We start from the raw sequence: 6236 nt of genomic DNA on the forward strand, positions 1-6236 counted from the left end.
TAAAGCATGTTAAAAATGAGACCAAGAAACTTCTCATTGATAAACTGTACATTTTATTCCTTCTGTTGGATGGTGTACCAATCGCCCTGTTTTCCAATCTGTGACTAATTTGTTCGGTCATCATGGAACTTTCTTTAATCGTTCCAATGTTCCTTGTAGGCAAACGCTAAATGTGCCATTTTCAGGTCTCCTTTTGCTGAGAGAAGGAATATGTTATAAATAAGCCCAAGGGTTGAGTGAAAGAAAAAGTTGTAATTTTGCTTTTCTGAGGTTGCTTTGTTTTTTTTTTTTAGTAAAGTCATGACTTTTAAGTATGAGAAAATAATTTACTAGCAGGAGAATGTTGCCACCTAACATGGAATAAGGACACGTGAGAGGCAGAATGGTGGAATGAGCACAGGATCTGGAGTCAGAAAGTTGAAATTCAATTCCTCGTGTCACCAAGCTATTACTCTCTCATCTTCGGAAATTTAACTGGGATCTGAGCTTCAGTTTCTGCATCTGTGAAATCAGGAAAATGCAAATTCCTGGCCTACGGCCTTCTTGGAGTTGTTCTTAGGATCAAGTGAGGTAACAGACATGGAAAGGTTGGCAGTTATAAAGCACTGTGCAAATATTATCATGAGGGGCTGTGTTGAGCAAGGAATGGGTAAAGGAAGGCCTGAAGAGGAAGTATTTGACCTGGAAACCAGAAAAAGAGTAACTGTTTTCTGGTCCGTTAGAAAGGAGTTTTGTATCTGTCATCATTCAGTTAGGTAGCTCAAAATCCGAACACGGCATCAGGAAAGCTGATTTATATTCCTGGCCCTCCCGTCAGTTGAATGAAATAAGTAAATAACTTTGCAAACAAGTGACTGCCCAGATTCCATCTTTCTCTGACCTATGACTTTTTCCCCCCCAACAGTTAATTATCTTTTAAAGAGAAAAATAATTTTAAAACTTCCAAATATACGCATTTAGTTATCAATTCTAGTGCTCTTCAGTCTGTTCATAGGTACACATTTCAATCTGTTACCATTCTTCAGCCAGAGGACATGTGTTACTTTTTTCTGTTTTTTTTTTTTTTTTTCCAGCATGGTTCTGCTGCTGCTGAATTCTTTTGGCTTTTGCATGTCTGAAAATGTCTTTAATTTACTTCTGTCTTCAAAAGCTATTTTCCCAGGGTATGGAATTCTAGGTTGTCAGGTTTTTTTTTCACTTGGGACTTTAAAGATGTGGCTGCCCTGTCTTTCTGGATACATAGTTTCCACTGAGAAAATTGCTGTCTTCCTTAACTTTGTTCTTCTGTATGGAAAGCCTCTCTTTTTTTTTTTTTTCCTTCAGGTAATTGGAAGTTTTTCTCTATCACTGATTTTGAGCAATTTGTTTATGATGTTCCTTGATTGTACTTTTTTTTTTTACATTATGTACATTTTTTATGTTGTGTGTGTGTTTTTTTAAACTTTTTATTTTGTATTGGGGTATAGCTAATCAGCAATGTTGTAGTTTCAGGTGAAAGTGAAGGGACTCAGCCATACATATACATGGATATACATGTATCCATTCTCCCCCAAACTCCACTCCCATCCAAGCTGGCACATAACATTGAGCAGAATTCCACATGCTATACAATAGGTCTTTGTTGGTTATCCGTTTTAAATATAGCAGTGTGTACATGACCTTTCCAAAATCCCTAACTATCCCTTGTGTGTGTTTCTTGTGGTTAGGGTTCATTGACCTTGGATCTGTGGGTTTATAGGTTTCATCAAGTTTGGAAACTTTTTCAGCCATTATTTCTTCAAATATTTCTTCTTGTCTTCCCCTCCCTCTCCTTTGAGGATCATATCTGGTTGGAAAGATAAAAATAGACTTCCTATAGTGATGTGATTTGAGATAAGCCTTGAGAATTGGACGTATATGAACCTGTGAAGATGCGGGGTAGATGACTTGATAACTTATTTAATACAAAAAGCTCAAGAGGGGGAAGTGGAAACCAAACCTTCATGTCTGTGTGGCTGGAAGGATCCCAGTATCACTAGCAGAAATGAGGAGAATAAAGGAGAGGAAGTTCATTAAAGAGGAGAGGATAAGTTCACTCCTGGAAATGCTTGAGCTTGGGGTACTTTTGTGATCTGTGAATAGAGAGTAGCACAGGCAGGGTAATTGATGGAGTTCTACTTCTCAGGAGCAGGATTAGGACAAGAGACCCAGATTTTGGAATTTCCCTGGTGGCTCAGATGGTAAAGAATCCACCTGCAATTTGGGAGACCTGGGTTTGATCCCTGGGTTGGGAAGATCCCCTGGAGGAGGGCATGGCTACTCATTCCAGTATTCTTGCCTGGAGAATCCCCATGGTCAGAAGAGCCTGGTGGGCTACAGTCCATGGGGTTGCAAGGAGTTGGACATGACTAAACGACTAAGCACAGCACCAGAGGAGTGGTAGCTGAAACCACATCAGATGAAATTCCTGACATAGATGGTACATAACCAAAGAAGCCCTAGTCATTCAGATTTCCCACCCCAGCAGTTTATTCTAGGGAAAGAACAATAAATCATCACAAATCTGTCATCTGGCTCTTCCATCTCTCCTTTTCCCCCTTTATCTCAAGACCAGCATATTCCAGATTGAGGCTGCCCCTTAAGTTTGAGTGCTGGAATGAAGATGTAGATCTATGAAAGACACATAACAGAGCAAGAAGTAAATTTTTGTTGCTAGAAGACCCTGAGGTTTTGGAGTCATTCGTTACCAGAGCATAACCGAGCTTGAGTGGAGTGATAAAGAAATAGTTTCTTAGAACTGTAAAAACAAGAGAGCAGTAGTAAAGTGAGTTTTTAAAGGAAGCTATGCATAATTAATGGCACCCCCTCCAGTACTCTTGCCTGGAAAATCCCATGGGCGGAGGAGCCTGGAAGGCTGCAGTCCATGGGGTCGCTGAGGGTCGGACACGACTGAGCGACTTCACTTCCACTTTTCACTTTCATGCATTGGAGAAGAAATGGCAACCCACTCCAGTGTTCTTGCCTGGAGAATCTCAGGGACAGGGGAGCCTGGTAGGTTGCCATCTATGGGGTCGCACAGAGTTGGACATGACTGAAGCGACTTAGCAGCAACCCATAATTTACTCCCTAACCTAACCAAATAGGTTTACTCTCTACCTATGCCTACCTGCAAATGTGCTGAAACAGACCATTACAGTTCATGTTGCTTCTCCCCCTGCATTTCTTCAGAGAAGGAGCCTGTGGTGGAGGAACACCAACTCCCCCGCTAGAGGAGGCCAGAGGAAGGGCCTGTGCAGAGCCCTTGTCTGCACAGAGCGGCTCTTGTCAGGCAGTGGAGTGAAATGGAGCAAAGCCATTTCCTCAGCATCCTTCGACTCTTGGAAAAAGTAATGCCAGGTTATTTCTTTTCTGACAAGTAATCTATCATGCCTGTTTACTATCCTGCCAAGGTAGGGCTAAATATCAGCCCTGTTCGTGAACTTTTATTAATATTTCTTGAAATCGTGGTCCCACTGTAGACTATAAACCTGCACACAGTGAGGGAGAATTTACAGCAATTTAACAGTGAACAATGCAGGCATCAGCTCTGTGCTCCTGGAGCCTATAGTTGAGTGGGGTAAAGAAATAAATACACTATATATACATATATTGGAGAAGAAAATGGCACCCCACTCCAGTACTCTTGCCTGGAAATTCCCACGGACGCAGGAGCCTGGTAGGCTGCAGTCCATGGGGTCACTAAGAGTCGGACATGATTGAGCAACTTCACTTTCACTTTTCACTTTCATGCATTGGAGAAGGAAATGGCAACTCACTCCAGTGTTCTTGCCTGGAGAATCCCAGGGACGGGGGAGCCTGGTAGGCTGCAGTCCATGGGGTCACACAGAGTTGGACACGACTGAAGCGACTTAACAGCAAGAGCAGCAGCATATACATGTGTATATAGTACACTTTATATATATGTGAAACACACAGATATTGATACTGTATATATGTATATATACATGAAACACAGGTATTGATACCATAATAAATTGGAAAGGAAGAAAGAGTAGGAAAGAATCTAATTAAAACAGTTTTTCAAACTGCTGACTGGGAAACAGTGAATCATGAACTCTGTTTAGAGGTTTATGACCAGATCTTTTTTTTTTTTAATTTTATTTTTAAACTTTACAATATTGTATTAGTTTTGCCAAATATCAAAATGAATCCGCCACAGGTATACCTGTGTTCCCCATCCTGAACCCTCCTCCCTCCTCCCTCCTCCCCATACCCTCCCTCTGGGTCGTCCCAGTGCACCAGCCCCAAGCATCCAGTATCATGCATCGAACCTGGACTGGCGACTCGTTTCATACATGATATTATACATGTTTTAATGCCATTCTCCCAAATCTCCCCACCCTCTCCCTCTCCCTATCAAGCTACCAACGGTATTCTTCACAGAGCTAGAACAAATAATTTCACAGTTTGTAAGGAAATACAAAAAACCTCGAATAGCCAAAGCTATCTTGAGAAAGAAGAATGAAACTGGAGGAATAAACCTACCTGACTTCAGGCTCTATTACAAAGCCACAGTTATCAAAACAGTATGGTACTGGCACAAAGACAGAAATATTGATCAATGGAACAAAATAGAAAGCCCAGAGATAAATCCACACACATATGGACACCTTATCTTTGACAAAGGAGGCAAGAATATACAATGGATTAAAGACAATCTCTTTAACAAGTGGTGCTGGGAAAACTGGTCAACCACTTGTAAAAGAATGAAACTAGAACACTTTCTAACACCATACACAAAAATAAACTCAAAATGGATTAAAGATCTCAACGTAAGACCAGAAACTATAAAACTCCTAGAGGAGAACATAGGCAAAACACTCTCCGATATATATCACAGCAGGATCCTCTATGACCCACCTCCCAGATCTTTTTTTAAAAAAATGAAACAGAACTGAATGGACATGAATAAAGCAGATTAATTAGAGTCTGTCACATGTGGTAAGGGTAAACACTGTTTCAGGAAACTACTATTTCTGTTGTATATAACACTACTAGATATTTATGTCACTCTCAAATTATGATATAAAATGTAGCTGTTACAGTGGATAGTTAGGCTTCCCTGGTGACTCAGTTGGTAAAGAATCCTCCTGCAATGCAGGAGACTGGGGTTTGATCCTTGGGTCAGGAAGATCCCCTGGAGAAGGAAATGGCAACCCACAGTCCATGGTGTTGCAAGAGAGACACAGCATGGTGACTAAACCACCACCAACACAGTGGATAGTAGTAAAAATAAGTTTGAAAAAACTAAGATATAGGGATGTCCCAATGCCAAGGCCACAAGGTGGGAACAAGCTTGGCATCCCCAGGACAAGGGGAAAGCCTAGTGTGGTTGATGCATGGAGAGAAGAGTACAGTTTCAGATGTGGTCAGTGTGGTCAAGGAGGTGGCCATGCAAAGGAGTTTGGAGTTTATTGGAAGTGAAGTTGCAAGGTTTAAGAAGTGATCTTAAGGTTACTATGTGGAGTGTAGATATTAAAAGGCAGCAGTCTGAAAGTAGGAAGACCACACAGGATCTGTTGGGACTCACGTTCATTGCCGTGTTTTACCATCCAGCTCAGCAGTGACCTGCTTTTGGAAGCCTTCCTGGTTTCCTCAGGCAGAGCCAGTCTCTCCTTGACCTCAGTATATTTCCTTAGACAGGTACACCATTGATGCTTCTGTCTCTACCCATGGGCTACGAGTTCCTGGAGGGTCCCCTGGGTGGCCTCCAGCCCTGTGCTGCCACCACCATCACCCCTGGGGGAGGAAGTGGGATGGAGGGAGAGCCTTTGAAGCCTGTGGTACAGGCTGTCCTTCCAGCTCACAGAGGGCTCTCTGGGGAATGTATGTTTGACTTTCTATTCCTGGTAATATAAGTTCAAATGTTTAGGATGTTTGAAGTTAGGATGAAAGTATTTCTATTCACGCTGCTAGCATCTGTGAGGTTGTTTTTTTTTTTTTTTTAAGGAAAGCCCACAGCAAAACTTGGATTCCCTGGCTGGGGAAAAAAAATGTAGTTGTGAGGAGCTAGGGGAAACTCTGAGGTGGGCAAACCTGGATGGAGCTGGACCGTAAAGCCTGGGCCTCCTGAACTGGGAGCTTGGGAGTCAGGAGGGCGAGTTGGGGGTCGACCAGGCCCCGGGTATATGGCCAGACAGAAATTTCGAGAGGGGCAGAACCTGGCCAGGAGGCAGCGGACCGAGCCCACCAGACGA

Source organism: Bos indicus, chromosome 11 (assembly GCF_029378745.1).
Source record: "Bos indicus isolate NIAB-ARS_2022 breed Sahiwal x Tharparkar chromosome 11, NIAB-ARS_B.indTharparkar_mat_pri_1.0, whole genome shotgun sequence".
Lineage (NCBI taxonomy): Eukaryota > Metazoa > Chordata > Mammalia > Artiodactyla > Bovidae > Bos > Bos indicus.